This window comes from Delphinus delphis, chromosome 7 (genome assembly GCF_949987515.2).
Source record: "Delphinus delphis chromosome 7, mDelDel1.2, whole genome shotgun sequence".
Taxonomy (NCBI): domain Eukaryota; kingdom Metazoa; phylum Chordata; class Mammalia; order Artiodactyla; family Delphinidae; genus Delphinus; species Delphinus delphis.
In genome coordinates this window covers 86,738,247-86,747,955 of record NC_082689.1, presented here as the reverse complement: position 1 = coordinate 86,747,955, position 9,709 = coordinate 86,738,247, and the positions used below count along the sequence as shown (strand labels likewise).

At 36.3% G+C, this 9,709-nt stretch overlaps 1 protein-coding gene across 1 annotated transcript in view; it reads left to right on the top strand.

Annotated features, from left to right (window-relative positions):
* Nucleotides 1–349: 349 nt before the first annotated feature.
* ARHGAP15 (Rho GTPase activating protein 15) overlaps nt 350–9,709 on the top strand; it is a 621,121-nt gene continuing 611,761 nt past the window's right edge. The window contains exon 1 of the mRNA XM_060015714.1: nt 350–412. The gene's annotated coding sequence lies outside the window, so the exon portion shown is untranslated. The remainder of the gene's footprint in view (nt 413–9,709) is intronic.

The following is a 9,709-nucleotide window of genomic DNA, read 5'->3' as shown; positions in this document are numbered from 1 at the left end:
CAGGCTGCCCCTCTCCCTGCTAAATTTTTAACCATACATTTTGCCCCATTAAATCAGAATTGATGAAACCTTTACAAATGTGCAGTGTCTGAAAACTGAAAATCACACTGAAAAATAACAATCTCGTTGACTATAGAAGGCAAGTTTTTCAAATCGAGTAATGATGTGATGTGTGTGGTTAACCGTATCTACGCAGGAAGTGGTTTATTTAAAAGTTTTTGTGCTCACTCCACACCCACCCCACCCCACCCCACCCCGCCTTTTTTTTTCCTCCAGTACTGAAATTAAGCAGCATCCAACCTAGGCCTACTTTTACGACATGTGACTTGACTTTACTGTTTTCCGTTTTTGCTAAAAGAGTCATTAACAGAAGTTGATGGCAGTTTCAGTAACAAGTCAGCACTGAGGAAAGGTAAGTGAGCTCATACTGAACGTGCAATTTAACCTTGAAAATATTTGACAGAGTATCCTATGCTTCAGTGGGAATGTATAAACGTTTCCTACAAAATTGTGATGTTTTCATTTGTGATTGAAACATCAGTTTGTTTCCTTTGGTGTAGAGAAGAATATTGTTTTTAAATTTGCAACAGTTAAATTCTAAAGTACTTTAAAAGATCGTATACTAAGATTTTATATGAAAATATTAAAAACAGAATAAGGTATAGTTTTAGTTTGAAAGTACTTTTAAAAATTGGGACTTTGTATCTTTAACTGACTGCTTTATAAAAATATGCACTCTTCATGATTCAGATAATAAAGAGAAAAAGGCATTTTGTAACAATTAGAAATAACATCTGAATTGCATGCAGTGTGAAAGATACCCACTGTAAAGTGTTGTAGTAAAGTTAGCATTAGAAACCCTTAAAAGGTGTAGTTTATTAAATTTACAGCTTATTAAATAGCTATTAAAAAGCAGGGAATTTTCAAAATGCCAAAGAAATTTCTCTATCATGACATCTGATTTTTTTCCTAAATTTTATTTAAGATATAGTGTGAAATGAGGGCAAGTTTCTATTTCATAAGCAAAACTGTACGTTTAAAGGAGAAGTCACAGATGACTTCACAGGGGGTTACTTCTGGGAAAAGAGGCAAATTAGAAATATACTTCTGTTATTTAGGTAATTATATAATTTTCCTTCTTTGAGATTTCTAAAACAATAACCTCAGAAATTAAAAGGATTTGTTAATCATTAACTGACAAGAACTTTTCTTGTATAGTGACTTCTTGCTTTTATAGAATGTCTTTGTGTGCTGTAACATATGTACAAAAAATATAAAAGTATTGCTCATCTCAGAGACAAATACCTAAAATAAATCTGACTGTAGATTTTTCAAGGAATTTTAATAAAAGCTCCAGATACGATCCACCCTTCCGTAATATTATTTTTATTGTGCTGTTGGATGGGGGACATGAGGGTCCCACAACACCTATTTTTTTGTATTATTAAAAAATGGTTACAGGATTGATAAGTGGCAACAATTTTCTTTTCTTTTATTGTCTTCTATTGAAACACTCACATAAATGTTTTTTGATGTGGTCAATTTGGTAGGAAATTATTAGTTATACTAGTACACTCCATTTTAAGACCTCTTCAATTGTCAATACTGAAGCTAGCTACTTGTTGACTATTCAAATGATCATGAAAAAACAGAGATTAGGACTTGATGTTCAATACATTTTTTATTGTTAGAGTGTAAGAGAACCTTGGTAATATGTATTTGCTTTGATATTCTGATTAGCTTTTCAATTTGCTGCATTTTCTCACAATGGAAAGCATTATTTAAATCTGTCTTCAATACTGTGGTTCTGAACCTCTGCATCTACAGAAGCTTAATAATTCAGATAGTTTTGGTTGATATGTTATTACTTTATTTCATTTTATTATAAAAGAACATCACATGAATAAACATATGTAGTACTTACATATTAGCAAGAATGAATATCCACATAAGCCTTTGGTACTGAAAAAAGTCCACTACAGTTTTTTAAATAATTTAATATTTTTATAAGCCAAATCTTTGTAAAATGATTGTTTCCTGCAGAAACTGTTAAATTAAAAGACAAATATTTTATGGAGTATGTATAAAATTAAGAAGTAATTAAACATACTTAATATGGATTTATAAAGAGAAATAAGTAGAGATGATATTCATGTAACCTAAGATGCTCTCAGAATTGTTTGTAAAAACTACTAATGCATTATCTCTGGGATGTAAAGACCAAATCTTAAGAGGGTAAATTACAAATGAGTTATTATAGGTAGGTTACTATATCTTTATGTATTTTAAGCGAATAAGAAACAAATTTTGATGAAATAAAAACAATGCAGAGAATCTCATTTGGAAAGTGTTTAAAAAAAAAAAATAGGGGGCTTCCCTGGTGACGCAGTGGTTGAGAGTCCGCCTGCCGATGCAGGGGACACGGGTTCGTTCCCCTGGTCCGGGAAGATCCCACATGCCGCGGAGCGGCTGGGCCCGTGAGCCATGGCTGCTGAGCCTGCGCATCCGGAGCCTGTGCTCCGCAACGGGAGAGGCCACAACAGTGAGAGGCCCGCGTACCGCAAAAAAAAAAAAAAAAAAATGCTTTTCCACTTGGGGCCAGGATTCAGCAAAATTCAGAAAGGAGACATTCCCCCCCTTGATATTCCTTCTCTTGTTATTTTTAAGTGTTCTGTCCCAGAGTGGGCTACTCTGTCCCTGACTTAAGGTCTGCCAGCCTTGGTCCTAGAGAAATACACCCTACACTTTTCCTTCCATCACACTCCCATTGTTCTTAAAATGTACTCATCCTATTTTCCAGAAGTTAGGGCATCTGATAAAAATAATCCATGCTCACAAGAGAGGGCTCCAGAGCTTTGTTTCTTGTAACCTGTAATTCAGGCCTCCCTTCCTCCTCCCAGTAGAATTTTAATAACTTCTCTCAGCAGACAGGATCCAAGGGAACGGCTAACTGTTGAGGACCTCAGTCTCAAGTGAGGAGACAGATGCCATTACAAACAGTTTGGGGAAAATATTTTGGGGGAGAAAGAGTGTTTTGTTAACGATTCGTCTTGTCTATGGCATTTAAACAAAATTTCTGAGTATGTTTTATGTGAAGGGTACATCACAGAGATGTGTCCATTTCTCTAAGATATTCCTTAAGAAATATACATCTTTCTTGTAGTGGATGAAAATTAACTGCACATCTTCAAACTATTTTGGTATTCCCATACACTTAGAAACTATCTAACATAATCAAAAGTTTTACATATGTATTTTAAAAATCATTTAATATCCTGAATTTAGCACTTTGGGTACCATATTTTTTGTACTGCAAGATAAATGTTATATAACTAGAATACTTATAAGTATTCTAAATTTTAGCTTACGGTAGACAAAACTCCTTTGCTTGCAAATGACAGAAAATAAGCTAAAGTTAGCCTAGGCAATAGAGAGAGGCACTGATTTGTATAACTGAAAATCCAAGGAAAGAAAAGTCAGGCTGGATCCAGCAGCTCACACAGATTTACCAAGATCATTTTCTTCATCCCTTAGCTCTTTTTTTTCACTCCACTATAAACAGTCTCTGGTAGAAGCTCACACTAAGTTGACCAGAAGGCTTCAGGTTTACCTCTGACCCTTTCAGCAAACTTTGTAAAAAAGAATGCCTTTCCCCCTTCACCACAGCTAAGGTACCTCAGATTGAGATCTGATTGGACTGAAGTGGGTCACGTAACCATACTGAACCAATCACTGCCTCACCCTGCGTGACCAGGCCTAAGGTCACTGGCCCACTCTTGCATTGATGAGCCACCTGCCCCTGCAACACCTGGACTCTCCGCTGAAAAGAGGGGTCTCTACACTGAGGAACTAAAATTCTTCCCCCAGAAGAAGAGCAACTTTATGTCTTAGAGGTAATACAGCCATAGAAAACTACCACACGGCCACATCGGGTCACATTTAAAACCAGTACTTAAATTTTCCAACCTCTGTAATCAGACAGAAAGACGGCGTCAGTTTAAGCATAGGTCTGAATGAAGCAAGTGTTTCAATTAAACTGAATTTTAAAGTATTTTTCAACAGCTACTCCATGTACAAACCCCTGCCCCACAATACTTGTCTTCTAAAAGCTTATAATCCAGTAAAAGTACAAGATTAATAATTATAATGCCAACAACTTTTTATCAAGTACCATAAAAAGATATAAGAAATATTCTATTAGGATTCAGAATTTCATCAAACATTTTTGTCTTCCTGTTATATGGCGGGCAATAAACTAGAGAATTTTGCAGGTGTTATATCATTTATCATATCCAGTCAGAGAAATCAGGGCAGTTTTGGAATAAATATTTGTACAGTAGTTCCCCCTTCTCCAGGGTTTTGCTTTCCGCGGTTTCAGTTACCTGCAGTCAACCACCGTCCGAAAATGTTGAAGGGAAAATTCCAGAAATAATCCATGAGATTTAAATGACTCACCTTTCTGAGGTAGTGTGAGGAAGTCTCGCTGCCGTGCTCCGGGCCGGCATCTTCGCGTCCAGCGTTTCCCCCGTGAGGCACTGAGCTGCCTTCCCGCTTATCAGATCGTCGCTCTCGCGAGTTTGAGGTTTGAGGTATCGCGGTGCTGGTGTTTGCGTCCCCTTTAATTCGCTTAATAGTGGCTCCAACGCGCGAGTAGTGCTTCCGGCCAATCGGACATGCCAAGGCATATCCTTGCAGTGCTTCCTCTAAGCGATAGGGTGCCAGAAAAAAAATTCGTAGTCCGAGGTTGCCCAGAGGTACTGTACGGACGAACCTGAATTTTCTATCCGTGAAATTGTGAAGAAGGAAAAATAAATCTCTGTCCGTTTTGTTGTGGCACCTCGAACTGCAAAAGTTATGGCTGCAGTGTGTGGTAAGTGCTTAATTAAGATGAAAACGGCATTGAATTTGTACAATAAGATATTGTGTGTGTGTGAGAGAGAGACAACTTTCACATAACTTTTATTTTTTTAATTTTTTATTGCTGTACGCGGGCCTTTCACTGTTGTGGCCTCTCCCGTTGCGGAGCACAGGCTCCGGACGCGCAGGCTCAGCAGCCATGGCTCACGGGCCCAGCCGCTCTGTGGCATGTGGGATCCTCCCGGACCGGGGCACGGACCCGTGTCCCTTGCATCGGCAGGCGGACTCTTAACCACTGCGCCACCAGGGAAGCCCCACATAACTTTTATTACGGTATATTGTTATAATTGTTGTATTTCTTTATTAGTTGTTAATCTTTTACTGTGCCTAATTTATAAATTAAACTTTACCATAAGTATGTATGTATAGGGAAAAACATAGTCTATATAGGAGTCGGTGCTATCTGCGGTTTCAAGATCCATCGTGGCATTTGGAATGTGTCCCCGTAGATAAGGAGTGGGGGGTGGACTACTGTGATAGTATCCAGAGAAAGCTAGAACTGGGGAGTTGAGAAACATTCCGAAAGACAGGAAGGGAATGTGTCGGGGGACAAACATGGAGTATCAGAGAATTTCCCAGGCGGAGTGAGTTGTCTCCTGTTGTTAGCTGTAAGTATACTAGCAGGAGGTCAGGGCAGATGGTTTGAGATTCTAATAGGGTGAACCTGCTGAGCAGATCATGACTAAGGGCTGTAAGTACCAACAGGGTTGTTGAGCAGGGGAAATCCATCGCAGGATGGCCACGTTTTGCATCTGGGTGGGCTATCTAGCATCAGGATTTATTTACTTCTTGTATATATGTCACTATTGGTGACATACTCTTTAGGGTGATTTGGAGAAATGGTGGTCGTCTATGAAGGGAGGTATTCCTTTAAGACAAGTCACTGGCGCACCTCCCCAGGTGCCTCGAGGTTCTTATATAGGCTGTGGTTATAATGATTTTTTTTCATATTGCAGAGCTTTGTTGTGTTGTTTTTAATTTGAGAATAAGTGATACAGTGAAATGGTTTGAAAACAAACAAAACCTAAATAAAAATATTTTAGTGAAAGTCTTTCTAACACTCCTATTTCTATATACCTCTGTTTACTCCCACCTTAACCCAACAGGCAACCACTTTTCAGTTTTTTTTTTTTAAATCCTTCATTGTTTCTTTATGCAAAAGCATGTATGTATATACGCACGTGTGTGTATATATTTCTTTATTATATTAAAGGGAGTTCACTATATACACCTCTGCACTTTTTTTTCTTTCAGTAATATCTTAGAGATATTTTAATTATAAAAATAAGAAACTGTCTAATTCTCTCTCTCTCTCTCTTTGTTTATAGTTGTACAGTGTTCCACTGTGTGGATATAGCATACTTAATCTAACCAGTCTAAAAGAGTCATGGGTGTTTTCAATTTTTTGCTAATACAAAGAATGTTTTAATATAATTGTGTACATTTGAAAATATATCTATGGAATGAAATCCCAGAAATTTCATTTATTAAAACTATTTATTTATAAGCCAAGAGATAAAATAATTTTGATAGTTATTGCCAAACTATCCTTCACATTAGTTGTAACTTTTTGAATTTCCATCAGCACTTAACGAGAGGGCTGGTGGAAGCTCCATAGCTTTTCTAACAGATTGTGTTACCAAACATTTCAGGTTTTGCCAGTCTGTAGAAAAATGTATCCTGATATAGTTTTATGTAATATTTCTGTTATTATGATTGAGGTTGGGCTTGTTTTTAAAAGAGTAAAGGTCTATTTGTTTTTCCTAATAACAGAATGTATCCTTTCTCAACTGCATAATTAAGGACCAAAAGCATTAGTTAAGTTCAAGCCTAGAATGAGATGTTAAAGGAAATAAGGAATCGGGGCTAGCATATGTAAAATACTCTTTTAATAAAACTTGAAATAAGCAGTAGCTAAAAGAGGATGAAACATGAACACTGAAGTGAAGGAAAAGAGAAAAGGAATGAAAAATAAAAATAAAAAAAAAAAGAAAATCTATCCAGACATCCAACAATGTCTCAGAGGATTCGAGGACAGATGGGTGTAATCACTAGCTCAAGTAGATAAATTAACCTGAAACAGAAGGAAGAGCACTTTAATGAGTGTGCATGTAGATGAACTGGATACAGATAAGATGAAGTGAGGAGAGGAAGGTGAGGAATATTTGCTTCATGGATTCTATCTTCTTTGAAATGGTAGGAAAGTCCATTTGATAAGAGGTAGTATTTAGAGGATGCCAAAGAATATGCAGACTATCTTATTTTAAAAATTGGCCTCGTCAAAAATATATAGTACAACTGTGAATTTTAAAGTTGATTTTTCACTTTCAATGGGCATCAGCCCTATTCAATTCCATAAATCCCATATTTATTATTCCATAAATAACTTTGAGCTCTAACTAAGTACACTGTGTTATGCTAAGAATTATTGGGGATACAGAGACTCAGTGTGCTAACTAGCCAGTGAAACCATCTTAGGTAGCTTAGTGCACAAATACAAGAATTTAAATATAAATTTATAAGTATAAATGCAAGGCCTTAGAAATATTAGAGAACATGCTATGTCAGAGTCTCAGTGGTTTCATTTTACCAAATCCAGTGGCTATTTATGCATCTTCATATTATCCATATCTGAGTTGCATTTGATGCAACTGAACATTCCTTCTCTCTTGAAACTCCCTCTTCACTAAACTTCTATATTTCATTCTCCCAGTTTTTCTCCAAACTATTTCAGTGCTCCTTCTCTGTCTCTTTGCTAACTCTTCCTCATTATCCAGCCCTCTAAATGTTAAAATGTCCTGTACTCAATCTTCAGATTTCTACCTTTCTGGTCCTAGCTATCGTCTTCTTAGTTTATTCCTAGGTGCTATTATTTAGTGCCATGATTTTAAATACTATCTATATTCTTTTTTTAAAAAAAATTTTCATTTATTTTTGGCTGTGCTGGGTCTTCGTTGTGGTGCGTGGGCTTCTCATTTCGGTGGCTTCTCTTGTTGTGGAGCACGGGTTCTAGGCGTGCGGGCTTCAGTAGCTGTGGCTCACAGGCTCTAGAGCACAGGCTCAGTAGTTGTGGAGCACGGGCTTAGTTGCTCCGCGGCATGTGGGATCTCCCCGGACCAGGGATCAAACCCGTGTCCCCTGCATTGGCAGGCGGATTCTTAACCACTATCTATATTCTATTTAGACCTCAAGACCAAAACTTTTTGTTTTTTAACACTAAAACTGTAAATGCAGTTGCCTACCTATCATCTCCAGTTGAATGTTTCAAGAGACATCAAAATGAGTATGTTCAAAACTAAGCTCTTATTTACTCTCCACTTACCCACCCCCACCTGCTTCTCTCCTATTTTCATTTATCTCATTTAATGGCACCATCATTCATATCTCTGTTCAAGATAATAAATTAAGAATTACCCCCAATTCCACTCTTTCTCTCATACTCCCTACCCCAAACCACATCCAATTAATCAGCAATAAGCAGAGCCTGCAAAATTGACTTACCTCCCATAATCCTGTTTACTTTTCTAAATGTTGGCTCTTGAAAAGTTATATCTTTTTTTTTTATACTAATGGCTCTTTTTATTTTTTGTTTCTTGGTATAATGAATTTTCCTCAAAAAACCTGCTAAATGAATACACTACAATATATGACATTTAGATGACATCACAATTTTAGATAAACCATGCTTACTAATTCACTTTCTAGTTTCAAGTTAGAGAAGAATCATACAAAATATATGGAGCAATGTTGATTTGAAAATTTTTGAATGAACTCAAGAAGGTTGAAGAAGTAGCAACTTGTAGAACATTCCAGTTGGTTTGTTGGCCCTAAATTTTTTTTTTGCTGTAATTTATCATTAAGTATGCTCTGACAGCAAGAAAACTGTAAGTTTCATAAACATTGAAAATATTGGTGACGTAAAAGATACAGAAAAATAGGAAATTTAATAAATATACTTTTTATATTTTATGTACTTTTTTTTCAAATTGTTGTTACTACTTACATAAACCCATTTTTAAAATCTATTCATGCATTTTTATATTTATAAATGTTGATTGGGTATCTTGAGCTTTTATTTAACTGATTTTATCTTAGCAAGAATGAATTAGACATTAAGCAAGGGGTAAATGTGTATCAAAATATCCCAAATTTAATCACTTTTACCACCTCTACTGCTGTTACTGCAGAGTCCTCTAACTCATCTCCCTGATTCTAATTTTTACATGATAGTCATTCTCCAAAGAGTAGCCAGAGTGACTTTCTTAAGACTTAAATCATACAATTCTCCAACTAAAACATTCCAAATGATTTTCTATTATACTTTAAATTAATTCAGTCTTTTTCCATGATTTGTCAGGCCCTCTATGTAATTACTCTGCTTTTGTTTGCTTAAATAGCATTTTGGATATGAGGAATCATTATTACATTTTTTAGTGGCTATCTTTACCCTGAACTGAATGGCCCATGAAAGTACTGACCTTGTTTGCCTTTTTACTACTGAATACCTAGAACCTAGAACAATGGTAGACATATAATAAACACTCAATAAATATTTGATTAGTGAAAGAACAAATAATATAAAAGCTGACTGGGGGCTGTAGAGTCAGGGAAGGCTTCTGGAGATTTGTGACTTCTCTTGGATCTAAAAAATAAGGTAAGTTTAGGGGAAGAGAAGCTAGAAACGTATTTCAAACAAATGACACTTTATGGGTTCATTTTGAGCAACCTGTTAGTGATGAAAAGTTGGAATGGAATGCTGGATCCGTTATATACTGTGGCACTTTTTTGAAAC